Source organism: Amblyraja radiata, chromosome 4 (assembly GCF_010909765.2).
Source record: "Amblyraja radiata isolate CabotCenter1 chromosome 4, sAmbRad1.1.pri, whole genome shotgun sequence".
Lineage (NCBI taxonomy): Eukaryota > Metazoa > Chordata > Chondrichthyes > Rajiformes > Rajidae > Amblyraja > Amblyraja radiata.
Genome location: NC_045959.1, coordinates 46,173,058 through 46,190,587, shown reverse-complemented (window position 1 = coordinate 46,190,587; position 17,530 = coordinate 46,173,058). Strand labels below are relative to the sequence as shown.

General features: G+C 40.3%; 1 protein-coding gene across 1 annotated transcript in view; it reads right to left on the bottom strand.

The window, feature by feature from the left end:
- The window catches only part of trpa1 (transient receptor potential cation channel subfamily A member 1), a 96,087-nt gene extending 83,945 nt beyond the window's left edge, over nucleotides 1-12,142 (bottom strand). The window contains exon 1 of the mRNA XM_033019309.1: nucleotides 11,892-12,142. The gene's annotated coding sequence lies outside the window, so the exon portion shown is untranslated. The remainder of the gene's footprint in view (nucleotides 1-11,891) is intronic.
- Between the last annotated feature and the right edge of the window lie 5,388 nt (nucleotides 12,143-17,530).

Below are 17,530 nucleotides of genomic sequence, written 5' to 3'. Positions count from 1 at the left end.
CTTCCCAGCTGTTATCAGGCAACTGGATCATCCTACCAAAACCAGAGAGCAGTGCTGAACTACTATCTACCCCCTTGTTGACCCTCGGACAATCCTTGATCGGACTTTGCTGGCTTTACTGCACTAAACGTTATTCCCTTATCATGGATCTATACACTGTAAATGGATCGATTGTAATCATGTGTAGGAAGGAACTGCAGATGTTGGTTTAAATTGAAGATTTAATTGAAGACACAAAATGCTGGTGTAACTCAGTGGGACATGCAGCATCTCTTGAGAGAAGGAATGGGTGACGTTTTGGGTCGAGACCTTTCTTCAGACTCCGTATTTCTGGAATTGGAATTTGAAAGGCGACCCATGTGGAGTCTGATTAGTCTGAAGAAGGGTTTCGACCCGAAACGTCACCCATTCCTTCTTCCAGAGATACTGCCTATCCTGCTGAGTTCCTCCAGCATTTTGTATCTATCTCCGATTGTAATCATGTATTGTCTTTCTGCTGACTGGTTAACACACACCAAAAGCTTTTCACTGTACCTCGGTACACATGCCAATAAACTAAACTAATAATATAACTCTCTTTTAAATGTCCCAATTGAGTCTGTCTGCACTGCTTCCTGTGGCAGTATATTCTGAGCCCAACCACTCGCTGAATAAAAATGTTTTCACTCATGTTACATCTTGTTCTTTTGACAATCACCTACATTTTATTTCTTAACATTTTTTTGCCAATTGGAATGCTCTCTGCATTGGCTTCTCCCTATATCCATCATAATTATAAATACCTCTGCGAGATATCCTCTTAAACTTTGTTGTTCCAAGAAGAACCCCAATTTCCTGAGTCTATCCACATAAATTAAGTCCCTCATCTCGAGACTCATTTTATTAAATCTCTTCTACACTCACTCTGAAGTTATTAATCTATCTGATAGTGTGGAACCCAAACAATATGTTGTCAATGTTCATTAAACTCCTGTCCCACGGTGCAAATCCACCCACGAGTTAAAAACAAATCAAACTCGTGGTAATCACGTAGAATGAACGTAGCGGGAACGTCGGAGCTCGTGGACGTAACTTAGCGACTCGTAACGCAGGTACTCGGGAAACGTGTTAACTCGTGAAAATTTTTCAACATGTTGAAAGATTTCCACGAGTCAAATATACTCTTGAAAGAAAATGTTGATACCTTTAAACTTGTTGTAATACCGTGGTAGCCCGTGAGTTTAACGTAGTGACTCGTGAGTTTACTGTATTAACTCGTGGGTTTGGCCTGAGTGCCTGAGAGTCAGATCTTAATGGAAAATTTTACAGTGATCTAACAATTCATTTTCAGTGAGTAATGCCTTTCAATGATTGATGCCAGACCTTGAACAAATGCAGTTCAAATGGACACCCGTTGTCTTAGCACAGTATGGCTTTTAGTATTACTAACTCCAAGGGAAGGGCATGGATCAGTTAGTGATGCAGCTCAATCAAACCAAACATTCAATGCAGGACAATGTTGAGTTGATGCAGCTTCATTGAGTTGTCCTGGTTTTCTTTGGAAAACGAGTTAAGCCTTTCTCAGATGCAATCTTAATGTGGTTCATTAAAGAGGCAAATGCAACAAGTTTGAGCAATTTTGGAAGGATTGTTTCTTGAAACAAACTGCTCTAAAAGTTTGAAGGAAGGAATTGCAGATACTAGTTTATACCAAAGATAGACATAAAATGATGGACTAACTCAGCTGGTCAGGCAGCATCTCTGGAGAAAAGAAATAGGTGATGTTTCGGGTCGAGATCGTTCTTCAGGCTGGGTCTTAGCCTGAAGAAGGGTCACGTCCCGAAACGTTACCTACTCCTTTTCTCAAGAGATGTTGCCTGGCCCGTGGAGTTACTCAAGCATTTTGTGTCTATCTTTGGTTTAAACTAGCATCTGCAATTCCTTCCTTCCAAACTTCCTTCCTTCAAACGGCACCGATTCCTTTTATCCAGAAATGTTGCGTGACCCGTTGAGTTAACTCGGCAGCTGGACAGAGAAAAAAAAGGTGAGTAAAAAAAGGTGAGTGAGTGCATTCCTGTTTGAATAAGTGTAGGAAGGAACTGCAGGTGGTGATTTACACCGAAGACAGGCACAAAAAGCTGGAGTAGCTCAGCGGGTCATGCAGCATCGTTGCAAAAAAGAGTCTCGACCCGAAGCGTCGCCTATTCCTTTTCTCTGGAGATGCCGTCTGACCCGCTGAGTTACTCCAGCTTTTTGTGTCCATCTCTTGTTTGAATAAGATTATTTGAAAATGAAATGATCCACACCCTCTTTTAAAAATAAATCGCCTTTATGTGAAAAATAAACCAATTGCAAAACTTTGCCAACACGAAGGGGAATATCCTTTGGGGTTGTTCACTACCATCTGCAGTCATGAATAAAGCAGTGCAGGATATGATAACGTGGCCAATGGTACAGGTGTGAGGCAAGATCCTCAAAATACAGTCTGCAGAGTGATGAATAAACAGGGGTGAGAAATGTACTAACCGTCAGCCAACAAATTGAAAACCCCCAAAACTCGGGTTCAGTGAGTTTACAAAAGTACATTAGACAAAAAACTTTTACAAATAGTGAAGCTTCGCATATGGCAGTGCACACACCTGGTGAAAATGTCCCAAAGAGCGGAAACAGGCCCTTTGGCCCACTGAGCCAGCCGTCAAACACTCATTTACCTCAAACTCATTTCTGCCCGCATTCACATCAATTTCCCACCTGAGCCCCATTCGACCACTCACCGACACATCGGGGGAAGGAAACAGTCCTTTATACAACACAGCAGGAGTTGCGGGGAGCATTCATACAATAAAGCAGTGTGTGGGGAGCGAAAGGGAGCACTTAGGGAAAACTCCATAAAATAGTACCAGAGGTTAGAATTGAACCCCGGTCCCTGGAGCAGTGACACACGCTGAGCAAGTGAACGTATAATGAAATGAATGAGGACAGACAATAATCAGATTAATTGAACTCATCAAAAGGCATAGATTTAACGTGAGCAGCAGGCGGAATAGAGGGCATCTGATGATTTTTTTTCTCAACCCAGTAAATACTGTAGTCATAATCTGAGAACGTGACGGAGGCAGGTTTACAAAGTATATGGGCCAGAACTCGAATAACGGTCAGGAAGGCTATGGTTGGAATGGGCATGGTGGGCGAAGGAGCCTGTTTCTGTGTTGTATGAACCCATGACTCGATGAGAAATGAGTGGCAAAAACACCTGAAGGATTGTGAGATAATGATCATGGATGACTTTTAATGGAAAGTCCACACATACAGATAGACAGCTAAGAAGAACTTCATATCTATACTCAGATGGACTGGCAGATGGAGGAGATAGGAGTTGGGGAAAGAGAGGAAAAGCCCAAGAGAAATACAGGGAAAGGGATATTGGAAATCCTGAAACGCATGTCAAAACATTTAAAGGGTATAAACACATAGCAAATAGGTGCAGGAGCAGGCGATTTGGCCCTTTGAGCCAGCATTGCCATTCAATATGATCATGGCTGATCATCCAAAATCAGTACCCCGTTTCTGCTTTCTCCCCATATCCCTTGATTCCGTAACCCTGAGAAATTTAAACTAGGGAGGCTTTTTATAGTGTAAAAAAAAACTGCATGACATCATTTTTACCATGTGATGATTTTTCCACACGTCGGTAGTCGTTGTTGGCTCAAGAGTAACTCGGGAGAGGAACTTGGTATATCGCAGAAATGAGAAGTAAACGGCAAACTTAGACATACACATGGGAACTCGTTTAAACTCGTGAACATAAACTTGGAATCTCGTAGGAAACCACGAGTGTGATTTTCGGGATCACTCGTGGGTGGACTCGCATCGTGGGACAGGGCTCTTATGTGTCTTTACTTATGTAAGGATCCTGCATGTTGTTCTAACTACTTTCTCAATCTCGTTTGTAACTTACAATAAATTAAGTGCATTTAACTCAAATCTCTCAGTACTAATACTCCTTTCAGTAGTTTATTTTTTCCTTTCCTTCCTATCAAAATGTTACACTTTGCATTTCTCAGCACTAGGTTTCATTTTACAACCTTTCCTTCCATTCTACCAACATATCTACATCTTCCTTAAATCCATAACCATCCATAGCCATCCTCCCAACTGTTCATTACACTTCCAGGTGTTGTGTCATCTGCAAACTTGTAAATTGTGTTCTGTATAACCAAGTCCAAGTTATCAGCATATTCAATGACGAACAGTTGTCCTTGGAATCTCAACTGTCCATTCTCCTGCAGCCCAAACAATTTCCTTTAACTAAGAACTTTTGGCTTCCTGTAAGAAATTCACTTTTTCTACCCCTAATTCTCAAATGTTTTCCAACTCTGAGGTTAAGCTGCTTGCCATGTAGTAACAGGGTGTTTCTCAACAGTGTTTTTTTAATCAATGGTGCAACATTTGTCATTTTATAGTCCTCAGGTACCACACCTGAATCTATATATGTTAGGAAGATTAAGGTTAAGGTTTTCTCAATTTCTTCAGTTGGTTCCTTCAGAGTGCATCCCATCTGGAACTGGTAATTTGTCCAATTAAAATGCCATTCTAACACCTTCTCTTTCACAAAGTTTAGTCATCCAGAATCTCAACTGTCTTGCTGAAGAAAAATTGATGTAAAATATTAATTTATCTCTGCCTTCATGAGTAACGTTCATTTTTAGTTTCTGCTTGGTCCAATCTATCTTAAAACCTTATCAATTGTTACACCACCGCAAAACATATTTGGAATAGATTTCACATTGGCCACCAATCCTTTCTCATGCCCTCTCTTTGCCTCTATTAATTGGTTTTTACTACCTCTCAGAACTAATAGTGTTGGTCTCAGATTCCCAATTTTCTGAAAATACGTTTCAGATTTGTGTATATCTTTGGTCTAATCCACAGTTCTTTGTTTCTTCACATGAACCTTGCTGAGCTAATGTCCTAGCAAATCAAGAAAACTTGTTTGTAGATAAACTTCAAACTAAATAGAAAAAATGTTGGAAAAATGTTTCAACATAGGGTCTAGAACTATAAATGATAACTCTGTTTCTCTTTGACCTGCTGCATCAAGCTTTTCTGTTTTTATTTCGTCATATGCAGTTTTATTATTTTCCTTTCAAACTAAATATTCGAGGAAAGAGTTAAGGTGAGGAGAAGTTAAGAAAGTTAAGAGTGAAAGCAAGCATTTAATGAAGGATAGGAAAACTAGTTCTGATAACCAATCAATCAAAATGTGATAGAAATACGACCATAAAAGTATACCTCCAGGTAGTGTTAGAATGGGGAAATGGCAGAAAGATAAAATTGAAGACACTTTATGTGAGTGCAGTCAACATTCACAAGATAAAACAAACTGATGCCAGAAGGAAGGTAAGAAGTGATTGTGTGCTTCTGCAGCAATCAATAATAAGGTCATATATCATTTTGATTATGTTTGTTTCCGTGTAGTGGAAGGGGTAGAAACCAAACTTTCCCAAAGGGATATTGAAAAGAAGGAGAGTGAATCTAGGAAGTAACAGAACGTATCCCCAAGATGAAAGAGAAATTAGTAACAGGAAATAGCGAAGGAGTTTAAAGAATTCAAAAGCATAATGGAAGGAACACTTCTGAAGAGGGGTTCTTAAGAAGATATGTACAAAACGTGGTAAATTTTTATTGAAGAAACCTCTCAGTGACTGAACTTAAAAATATACTGCGCTACTTTTATTGCAACGTTCACCAGGAATTTCAGCCACACTCATAAAATGAGACCAAGCCTGCATAAAATGCCATTAATGATAACCACACATGCCTAAAGTGCATACCTTAAAACAGCTCACAGAACAGTTGTCACTAAATTTTATAAACTCCATCAGACAAATATATGAGCCAATCTTTGTAAATGCCACTTCCAATATACTCCATGAGGTTGGAGGAGGTGCAAATAAAACTTGTTATCATCTATTGTGTTTGGTGCCCTTGGCGTGGCCTTCTTCACATTGATGAGGCCAAGCATAGACTAGTTAACATTTTTCTGAATATTTCCGCTCTGTCCACCAGGGCCTGCTAGATTCCCAATTGCTGGATATTTTAATTCCCATTCCCATTCCGGTAACAACCTCTATGTCCTCAGCCTCCTCCACTGACAAAGTAAGGCCACACACAAACTAGAAAAGCAGCCCCACATATTCTACTTGGGTAGCTAACAACCCAATGGTATGAACATTAAGTTCTCCAACTTCAGGTAACCACTCCCTTCCCAATTACCCAATCGCCCCACTTCCTCGACAACTTTCATTCCATACACCTCAACACCTTCATCCAGTTCCATTCCCCTCCTCTATCCGCTCATCTACTATCCGTCCCTAGTCCTGGTCCCCCATTTTTCTTCCCCCCACCCCCGCCCTCCCCTTCCACCCATCATCACTCCCTCTGGCTCATCATTTCTTTCCCCATCTTCCGTCCTTATCAGATTCCACTCTCTGCACCCTTTTGACTGCTCCACATCATCTCCAGCTTTAGTTGCTATTGCCCTCCATCTCTTCCCCACTTGACGTATCCATCAGTCAAACCCTCTTCACCTAAATGTACATATTACTTGTTCTTGCCTCACCCCTTCCCCTCCCCTCTCCCCACCCGCTGTCTCCCCTCTACTACATCACTTTGAAGAATTTTCCAGATCTGCCTGTCCGCTTCCCTCCACAGATGCTGCCTGACCCACTGAGTTCCTCCAGCAGTTTGTTGTTTTTATCCGAGATTCCAGCATCTGCAGTCTCACATGCATTCATTTTAGAAATTAATAGATTTCTGAAGAAGGCTCTTTGACCTGAAATGTTAGCGCTGTTTCTCTTTGTAGCCTGTGCTGCTGCGGGATTCCAGCATTTTTGATTTTTTATCGAAGAATGTAAAAGTAACTATTCAATGTAACCATTCAAAAATGGCCTCAGAAGTTGTCTAGTGATTTGTGAGGCAAGATTTTGCTAGATTGACAATGAAGCTTCGATTTAACCAGTCACCCCATTGTCACTTTGCCTATGATCCATCTTCCAGATTGGGAATCATTTTCAGATGGAAAGTGAATAATAGATGAGTCACTGGGGACATGTTCTGTGCAGAAACTCACAGAGAATTGTTGTGACCCCTTGATGCATTGCCGTAGGTCCAGCAGCAATGAGCTAAGACTATATTATTTTTTAATGTTCAGCTTTTTAATTAATTACCTTGGAAGGAGTAACCATTTCATTTTATAGGGGACACAAACCTGCCTCATTATAAGCTGTGACGGTGCACTGAAAACATACTGGAGGAATGATAGATTTCTAATTCACTGAAGAACAATTTTGATGCTGAAGGTATGATTCGCATGGCCAAGTTGGATGATAAATTAAAAATGTCAACTATTTATTTGCTGCATTTTAGAATCTACCTCAGGTTTTTCCTGAAATTATTAAATTCTTTTGGAATGAGGCAAATACTGTGTGTATTAAAATGAATGTTTTTGTAGCACGGAAAACAAATTTGCCAAGGAACCAAACCCCAGCAAACTGCTGGAGGAAATCAGCAGGTGTCAGGAGGAGCTCAGTGGCCTTCTGCAGTTTATTGGGTCCCCAAACAATTATCTTATGAACTGAAAGCATTTTGAAAGTTTTGTGACCGCATTGATCCCAACTAAAACACTGCATTCAGGAAGCTAATCTGGTTTATTATCACAGCTCTTCCTGGTGCCAGCACAAAGTGGAGATTAGTTGAAACAAGAGAATGTCAATTTAATTATGTTAAATAAACAAGCTATATTTCCAAGTAGTTTCCAGCTGGATAGTAAGTCAATAATAGCAAAAACAAATGCTTAAAGGTAAGCTCTGATGATAAAACCACATCCAAATATTAACCAGGTTTTTCTGCTTCGCTCCATTTTCAAACGTCATTTTAGAATATTGAAATAATACGATGGATTGCATTCGAGATGAATATTTATTACAAATAGCCACTGGTCTGTTGTCCAGAATTTTGTCAAATAATATTTATAATGAATGCCTCATGACTTAAAGTAATAAAACTAAAGCAAGTTCAATTAATTGTCAGCCTTCTATTTAATCTTGCTAATTAATCTGTTTTATGCAGAGGACGTCCAGTCTCAAACTCACACTGAACAAGTTGGTTGTCCCTAATAATCTCCCTGCGTTTCTTCTGAATCATTAAGGAGCTGAGAAATGGATTTAAAAACTTCAAATGTCAATACACAACCTGCGGTTAAACTTAAAAAAAAAATTATTGTCAACACACAATATGAATATTATCGTGAGTTACTGTTTGGGTTTGAATTGTTTTAGTTTTAACCAATAAGGACTGAAATAGCTGGAATGCAACTAGTGCATGCAAGCCACCTTTATAGCATCGAGCTGTTAGATGCTTTTGAAAATGATGCACAATGCATTTAAAAAAAGATAATTGAGCCATTATCCTTGATGAAAATCTTTAGCTATAACAATGCCTTGGTTTGATTATGTTGTTTGATGATGACAAAAATAATAATGGGAAAAACTGACATTGAACTTTCCCAATGCACGGCACTGGTAGATCTCAAAATAAACTGATAGCTTATTATATCGCATCTGCCTCCATCACCATCCCTGGCAATGCATTCCAGGCACCCATGCTTCTCTGTGTAAAAGACTTGCCCTGCACATCTCCATTAAACTTTCCCCCTCTCTCCTTGCAGCTAGTTATGCAATTTACTGTTGGAGATTTCCACCCTGGGAAAAAGGTTCTGACTGTCTACGCTATCTATGTCTCTCATAATTGTATATAGTTCTATCAAGTCTACTCCCGACCTCTGATGTTCCAGAGAAACCAATCCAAGTCTATCCAACCTTTCCCTGTTGTTGAAACCCTCTAATCCAGGCAGGATACTGATAAACCTCCTCTGCACCCTCTCTGGCTTCCATATCTTTCCTGTAATGGGGCGACCAGAACTGCATGAAATATTCCAAATGTGGGTTCAACAAAGTCCTGCAGAGCTGCATCATGACTTCCTGACTCTGTGCCCAATACCATTAGCAATGAAGGTAAGCATGCCATGTGAATCTCTGGAATTCTCTGCCACAGAAGGTAGTTGAGGCCAGTTCATTGGCTATATTTAAGAGGGAGTTAGATGTGGGCCTTGTGGCTAAAGGGATCAGGGGGGTATGGAGAGAAGGCAGGTACGGGATACTGAGTTGGATGATGAACCATGATCATATTGAATGGCGGTGCAGGCTCGAAGGGCCAAATGGCCTACTCCTGCACCTATTTTCTATGTTTCTATGTTTCTATCTACATTTTCGTCTAGGTCATTTATATATATCATTGAATCAATAGACAATAGACAATAGGCAATAGACAATAGGTGAAGGAATAGGCCATTTGGCCCTTCGAGCCATTCAACGTAATCATGGCTGATCATCCCCAATCAGTACCCCGTTCCTGCCTTCTCCCTATATCCCCTGACTCCGCTATTTTTAAGAGCCCGACCTAGCTCTCTCTTGAAAGCATCCAGAGAACCTGCCTCCACCGCCCTCTGAGGCAGAGAATTCCACAGACTCACCACTCTCTGTGAGAAACTATCTTACCATGAAGGTAAGTATGTTGTAATACTTCTTTACTACTCTACCTACTTGTATTGCTGTTTTCATGGTTTTCAGATAGTTGTGAACTTATATCCCAATATCCCGCTGCACATCAATTGCTGTTAAGTGTCTCGCCATTTACTATATACTTTCACTTTATATATGACCTCCCAAATTTCACCTGACATTGAACTTCTTGCCATTTAGATGATGGACATCAAGTGGTTGTGTGTTTAATGCACGGGTAATGCAGTGCTCCAGTCACAAATATATATTAATTTCTCTATGCATCAATATTTATTATTCTACAAATATTACTGTATTCGTAAGTCTCAAGCCTTGCCAATTTTTGATTGCATATAATGTTGAATGAAATGCAAATTCTGAGCATGCAGAGAATGATATTGGGAAATGTGAAATAATCTGTACAATTTTCTAAGCTTTTTATCGTAACATTTTTAGTGATAGCAAATTCAAACTCTTCCCCGTAGCCTCCCAAGTGGACCCGCTATTTTGATGCATTTTCTGAGTTCAACTGTGAGAACATTTAGCTCAATACTCACATTGCAGAAACAAGAGCTAAGTTATTTTCAACTATCTTCGATCAGAGAATTATTCCGAGATGACAACCATTGGAAATGGAAATTTTAAATGGAAGCAGTTTTGTATGCATTAATAATTACACACTTATTCTAGTGCTATCTTCAAGAATTTAATCAAATAGCTGTAAAATGTTGAATATTCTATCTCAACCTATGATGCTTATAATGGATCTCTAGTGGACTTCCAGTTCTTTTGAGTCTTTAGTTCAACAGGTGTAAAAAAAAGTGAATTATTTGAAAAGACTATCACTACTGAGCAGGTAGGATAGTTCCTTGAATATTCTGTGTTTCAGAAATATGTACGATTGGAAAGGGTATTCTTTAAAAAAAAGTGTAATTTCCCTTGCTATTAACTATAAAGGGCCTGTCCCACTTTCACAACCTAATTCACGACCTTTTTTACTTGTGGACAGTTTTCATCATGTTGAAAAAACGCCCTGACCTACGACTAGCATCACGACCTACCTACGACCTACCTACGACCTCCTATGACCTCGTGACGACCATACTGTGAGTATGAGTCAAGGGCAAACTCGGCAGAGGTCGTGAATTAGGTCGTGAAAGTGGGACAGGCCCTTAAGTCTGCCTCAGGTTACCAGGCAGGTCTGCTTACAATGCTACAGTGTTTTGTTGAATCAGTACGGGTAAAAGAGAGCAAATGTAGGAAGGAACAGCAGATACTAGTTTAAACCAAAGAGAGACACAAAAAGCTGGAGTAACTCAGCGGGTCAGGCAGCATCTCTGGAGAAAAGGAATAGGTGACATTTTGAGTCGAGACCCTTCTTCAGATGCACCCACTAGGCATTAAATGAATTGACACATTAACATTTAGAAATTAAATTTTGTTGGAATCATGATTTTAAATTTTAGTAAAAGATACCAGGGGAATATGAGACAAAAAAAATCTTATTTTGAGAACAATTAATTGCTACCTCTAAGAGTGGGGAAAACAGAATCAATGAGTGCCTTCAAAAGGGAATTGATATGTTGGAAGAAGACATAAATGTTGGGCAAGAAGCCATAAATTCATTGAATTGAATGGTCTCATTTGTGCTACAACTAATCTATGATTATTTTACTTAACATGATGGACCTGCTCACCACAAGCATCAGGTTGCTACAATAAATAAATAATTAAAACAACCTTATTCAAACGTATAATCCTCCTCGCTAGAACGATAGACACTTAACATTTCTCATCCGTTGTGTGACAATTAAAGAAATATTGAAAAGCAAAATAAAAAGTTAGATGAATAATCCTGCCAATTTTACTGATGAAATGTCTTTCAGCATGGTTGAAAAATAACCAATTTTTCATCGTAGTTATTAGTTTACAACTGCAATTAAGTTTTAACTTACACTAAAAGCATTAATGTACTTAAGAGCTCATTTCCAAACATCAATTCACATTCAAATCTATTTTGACCAACCTTCCACTGAATTGCATTGCTTAGTTTACATGACATAATAAAAATGGGTGGCTGAGATGTTTATTTTGCTCAAAATGATGTTACAGTGTGCAAGTGGCTCAAAGAAACATATGGTCCGCTAATCAGCATTCTAAAATAATTTATTATTTTGATAAATGATAGTAAGTGAAATACACAGTCAGATTAGACATTTTCTTTGAATATTAGGATCTATTTATTACACACATTTAAAATCCTGAACCACTAAAAGAAAAGAAAACACTCACATAACAGTCATCTTCCAGCACCTTGGGTTATGTTGCAGTATTAGAGTTCTGATGAGGAGTGAGTCTATTTATGCACAGCAGTCACAAATAGGCTTGCTACATTTCCAGTTATTCGTTGTTTGCAGAAGGTAGACCTATTTAATACTGGTGGGTGGTGCCAGTGTTTACAATTCAGCACCGCCTACTTAATGTCCTAATAATATTACGCAATTATAACAAGTGAAACCAAGTGGAGTTTATTATCATGTGCACAAGTACAGTGAGGTGCAGGCACAATGAAAATCTTGTTTGCAGCAGCATCACAGGCACATAGACTCCTACAGCACACGCAAACAAAATTATACATAAATAATACAAGACAGTGAAAAGAAAGAGACTACAAAAACACGACATTAGTGCAAAAAACCATTAGAAATCAAGTCACCAGATTGTGGTTCATTGTATTCTATTGCCGAGGTAGGATTAGGGTTGTGCAGGTTGTTTGAAGAACCTGATAGTTATAGGACAGTAACTGTTCTGAACCTGGTGGTGTGGGACTTCAGGCCTCAGTACCTCCTGCCTGATGGTAGCAACAGAAAAGGGCTTTCTGTGGGATTCCCGATTTTTTACAGTACTTCTGCAGACATTTGTTAAACTATTCTGTGACGTGCAGAATATCTTTACAATTCTAAGAAAGTAGAAGCACTGACATGCTGTTTTTGTGAATTGATCTATGTGCTGGGCTCAGAGCATGTCGTCCAACATCACCAACTTCTACAGATATGCCATAGAAAGCATTTTATTGGGATGCCTCACAGCCTGGTTTGAGGACAGCTTCATCCAAGACCACAACAAATTGCAGAGAGTTGTGGATGTAGACCAGACCATAACGCAAATCAACCTCCCTTTCATTGAGTCCATCTACCCTTCACATTGCCTTGGCAAGGCCACCAGCAAAATAGAGCAGTCCTGACCTTCCATCTACCTCACAGGAGACCTTTGAACTATCATTCACCGGATTTTATTGGACTTTCTTGCATTAAATGTTATACCCTTTATCCTATATCTGTATACTGTATGCTACTCGATTGTAATAATTTTTTTCACTGCATCTTGGTACATAATAAACTAAACTAAGTGGTTTGGATGGGAAGGGATGAGTTAACCAGGGAGTTGAGGAGGGAATGGTCTCTGCAGAAAGCAAAAGAGGTGTAGATGGAAAGATGCAACTAGTTGTGGGATCCCGTAGGAGGCGGCAAAAATGTCAGAGGATTATGTGCTGTATGCGACGGCTGATGGGGTGAAAGGTGAGGACAAGGGGGACACTGTCCCTGTTGCAACTGGGAGGAGGGGGAGCATGAGTGTAGTTGCGGGGAATCAAGAAGACACATGTGAGGACCTCATCTATCATAGAAGAGGGGAACCTCCGTTCCCTAACGAAAGAGGACATCTCGGATGTCTTGGGCGCAGATGCGGAATAGACAGAGTAATTGGAAGTAGGGGATAGAGTCTTTGCAGGAGGCAGGGTGGGAAGAAGTGTAGTCTAGATAGTTGTGGGAGTCAGTAGGTTTATAATAGACATCAGTTGATGGTCTATCTCCTGTTATGGAGATGGTGAGAGCAGGTGATATGAGGGTCATAGGTTCAGATGAGTTCTTTTGTAGACCTGATTGATGTAGTGTATTCAAAGAAAGTGAGTATGAATTATGCAACCCATTGTATAATGATTGGGATGATCTGATGAAATGCTTAAAAGAATTATGTCCAGATGATGCTCAGAGTTGAGTGTCCGGTGAGATGAGTAGAAGAGGATAAAGTCATGGAAAGTGGGCTGTAAAAAAGAGTAAAAGGCGTTAACAGCCAAAACCACAGGATGTGGTTGCTAGAGTTGTGTCTACATAACAGTCGGAATCATCTACCACTTGAAATGTGGCCAATCTCCTTAGCTTTTAAAGTTAAACTTGGCATCATTACAATGTACCCCCAGAAATTAATGGAAAGAAATAGCTGTCCATATAACAGGAAGTATAATATTTTTGTTGATTTAAACCTGTTAATTTAAATGTGCCTAATTATATTTAAGATGTATTCAGGCTTTAATTTTAATCTAAAAAATAATTACCTTTTAAAAATATTATTTTTGAATATTTTTTCAAAGGCCTTCACAGACATTTAATCACTGTGCCATCTTTAACAATGAAGTTGCATGGCCCAGTGCCTTGTGGCTGTCTAAACTATTCTGGAGATAATCCTGTCCACTTGCACTTAGAAAAACTCTGCACCATTCTGAGCCTTGCCAATCACCCGGTCTCCCAACAAAATACATCTCTGTTAGTCTGAAACATTCAAAACCAACCAAGAAATCTCACAGCAGATTAACATATAAAAATAATTACAAATTAAGTAATACAGCACAGTGGTGCAGTTAGTAGAACTGCCGCCTCATGTTGACAGAGACACGTGTTCAATCCTGAGCTCGGGTGCTGATTGCGTGGAGTTTGCACGTTCTCCCTGTGACTGCGTGGGTTTCAGAGAACATAGAACATAGAACAGTACAGCACAGGAATGGCCCTTCGGCCCACAATGCTTGTTCCAAACATGATGCCAAGTTGAACTGATCTCTTCCGGATGCTCTGGTTTCCTCCCACATCCCAAAGACGTGTGGGTTTGTAGGTTAATCGGCCTCTGTAAATTGCTCCTGGCGTGTGGGACTGAAGATGGGGTAATGTTGAACTAGTGTGAATGAGTGATTGATGGTGTGGACTCGGTGGGCTGAAGAGCCTGTTTCCATGCTGCATCTCTAAATACACACTCAAACACATGAAAACAAATAATACATTTTCAAGAATAGAGCATGGAAACAGGCTCTTTGGTCAATAATAATCATTGATCACCCATTCACACTTGTTCTATGTTATCCCACTTTCCGACTCACTAGAGATCAATTTTAAGTTAGCCAATTAATCTACAAACCCTCATGTCCTTGGGGTGTGGGAGGAAATTGAGCACCTGGAGGAAACTCACACTACAGGGAGAAGGTGCAAACTCCACACAAACACCCAAGGTCAGGAACGATCCTGCATCTCTGACACAATGAGGCAGCAGCTCTAGATTAATCCTAGTCCTTTGCAGCCAAATTTAGAGTCATATATTGTGGAATCAGGCTCTTCAGCCAACTTACCCATGCCGACCACCAAGACCCATTTACGTTAGTCTAGATGTTCCTTGAAAGTTGTAATAGTTCCTGCCACAACTATCTCCTCTGGTCATTTGTCCCATGCACCTACTACCCTTTGTATTAAAAAGCTGCTCCTCAGGTTCCTATTAAATCTTTCCCCCCTCACCTTAAACCTATGTCCTCTGGTTCTTGATTCCCCTAGTCTGGGAAAAGACTGTGCATTTACCCTATCTATTCCTTTCATGATCATGTACACCTCTGTAAGATTACCCCTTATCCTCGTGCGCTCCAAGGAATAAAGCTCTAACTTGCTCAACATCTCCCTATAGCTCAGGTCCTCAAGTCCTGGCAACATCTATGTAAATCTTTTCTGCAATCTTTTCCTGCTTAACTAAATTTCTCCATTGAAATGAATGAGTACCTGAATCAAGCCCAAATCATTAATTTGTCCTATGTACCGACTGCATCTCTCGGTTCCCTTTCACCTGACTCTGAAGAAGTCACAAACCGAAACGTCACCTATTCCTTTTTCCCAGAGTTGCTGTCTGACCCGCTGAGTTACTCCAGCTTGTTGTGTCCATCTTCGGTTTAAAACAGCATTTGCAGTTTCTTCCTACACATTCCTCATAGATCTTTTTTGTTTCAGGCTTTGTGGGGGAAATCTGTGATTTTAAGCCATCTTCAGTGTCAGTGGCAACAATGTTGATGGATACTCCACCCTCCTCCTCCTCTACATCCTCCTTATATATTTTCTCTTCATGCAAAGATGATTAAGGTGCATTTTCATCTTGTCATAATACATGTGCCTCTCTCTCCCCTCTAACATTGTGTTGTACATCCCCTTATTCTGTACCTGCCTGTTCCGTACCTCTCTCCTGATCCATTTGTTGTTACCGCCTTGTTCTGCATCTTTCGCATTTGATTCTCCCCTCATTACATACAAACTGACCAGTAATCCCCAAAATGTCTAGGTGTGAAACTGGTTTTAACCCCAGTTAAAAAACAATTAATATTTCATCCTGCGGTTGCAGTAGAAGTTACCTGGGGAGGGGGTGGGAAGGGTGGGAAGGGATGAGCTAACCAGGGAGTTGCGGAGGGAACAGTCTCTGCGGAATCCCGTAGGAGGTGGCAAAAATGTCTGAGTATTATATTCAGTATGAAATGGCTAATGGGGTGAAAGGTGAGGACTAGGGCAACCCTGTACCTGTTGTGACTGGGGGGGAGGGTAAACCTCTATTCAAATTGGTAGCAGTGTTACTACCAACTCATATCACTAGGGCCATGTGACCAAAACCTACCACTGCATCTCGAAGCAGAATGATATTCGGAATAAAAGTATCCATGCATGAGGATACTTTTTATTAAGTCAATATTAAGTCCTCATGCAATGTGCCATCACCAACAGCACTGAGAGGCTAAGTGTTTTAATAGATTGCATACTTGAGTCTTTTAACAATCCTCCGGATCCCACAAGAGATGTTATTTCAATTTTCAGGGAAGTTATCTGGGCTGATGCAGAAGTTGACCACAACCATCCTACATTAAGTCTGAGTGGCTATTAACTCCAGTGTTATAAATAATTGGTCAAACCACACTCCATCTGGAGAGCATGAAAACCAGGCCGCGGAAGGCTGGAGATGTGAATGAAGAGAATGGGGTCCAACACACAACTAAATGTCGGGAGGGAGTACTGAGTCAGCCCATTGCAGACAATACCACACTTCACGCTGCCTCAGAAAAGCAGCCAACATAATCAAGGACCATTTACACCCTTACCATACCCTCTTCCCCCCTTTGCTGTCAAAAAGAACATACAAAAGCTTGAAAACTAACCACTAAATTCAGGAACAGCTACTTCCCCAGTGTTATCAGACTGATAAGTGGTCGTCCCGGAAGATAATAGTGTAGTCCTGATCTACAAAATTACCTCATTGCAACCTTTGAACTTCTTACTTGCACTCTCTCTGTAGCTGTAATGCTATATTCTGCAGTCTAGTATTTTCCCTGTAGATTGTGCAATCTATTGTACTTGTACATGACTTGATTTACTCACATATAATATGATTATTGAGGGAGTGCAGCGTAGGTTTACAAGGTTAATTCCCGGGATGGCGGGACTGTCATATGCTGAGAGAATGGTGCAGCTGGGCTTGTACACTCTGGAGTTTAGAAGGATGAGAGGGTATCTCATTGAAATGTATAAGATTGTTAAGGGCTTGGACACACTAGAGGCAGGAAACATGTTCCCGATGTTGGGGGAGTCCTGAACCAGGGGTCACAGTTTAAGAATAAGGAGTAAGCTATTTAGAACGTAGACGAGGAAACACTTTTTCACACAGAGAGTGGTGAGTCTGTAGAATTCTCTGCCTCAGAGGGCGGTGGAGGAAGATTCTCTGGATGCTTTCAAGAGAGAGCTAGATAGGGCTCTTAAAAATAGTGGAGTCAGGGGATATGGGGAGAAGGCAGGAACGGGGTACTGATT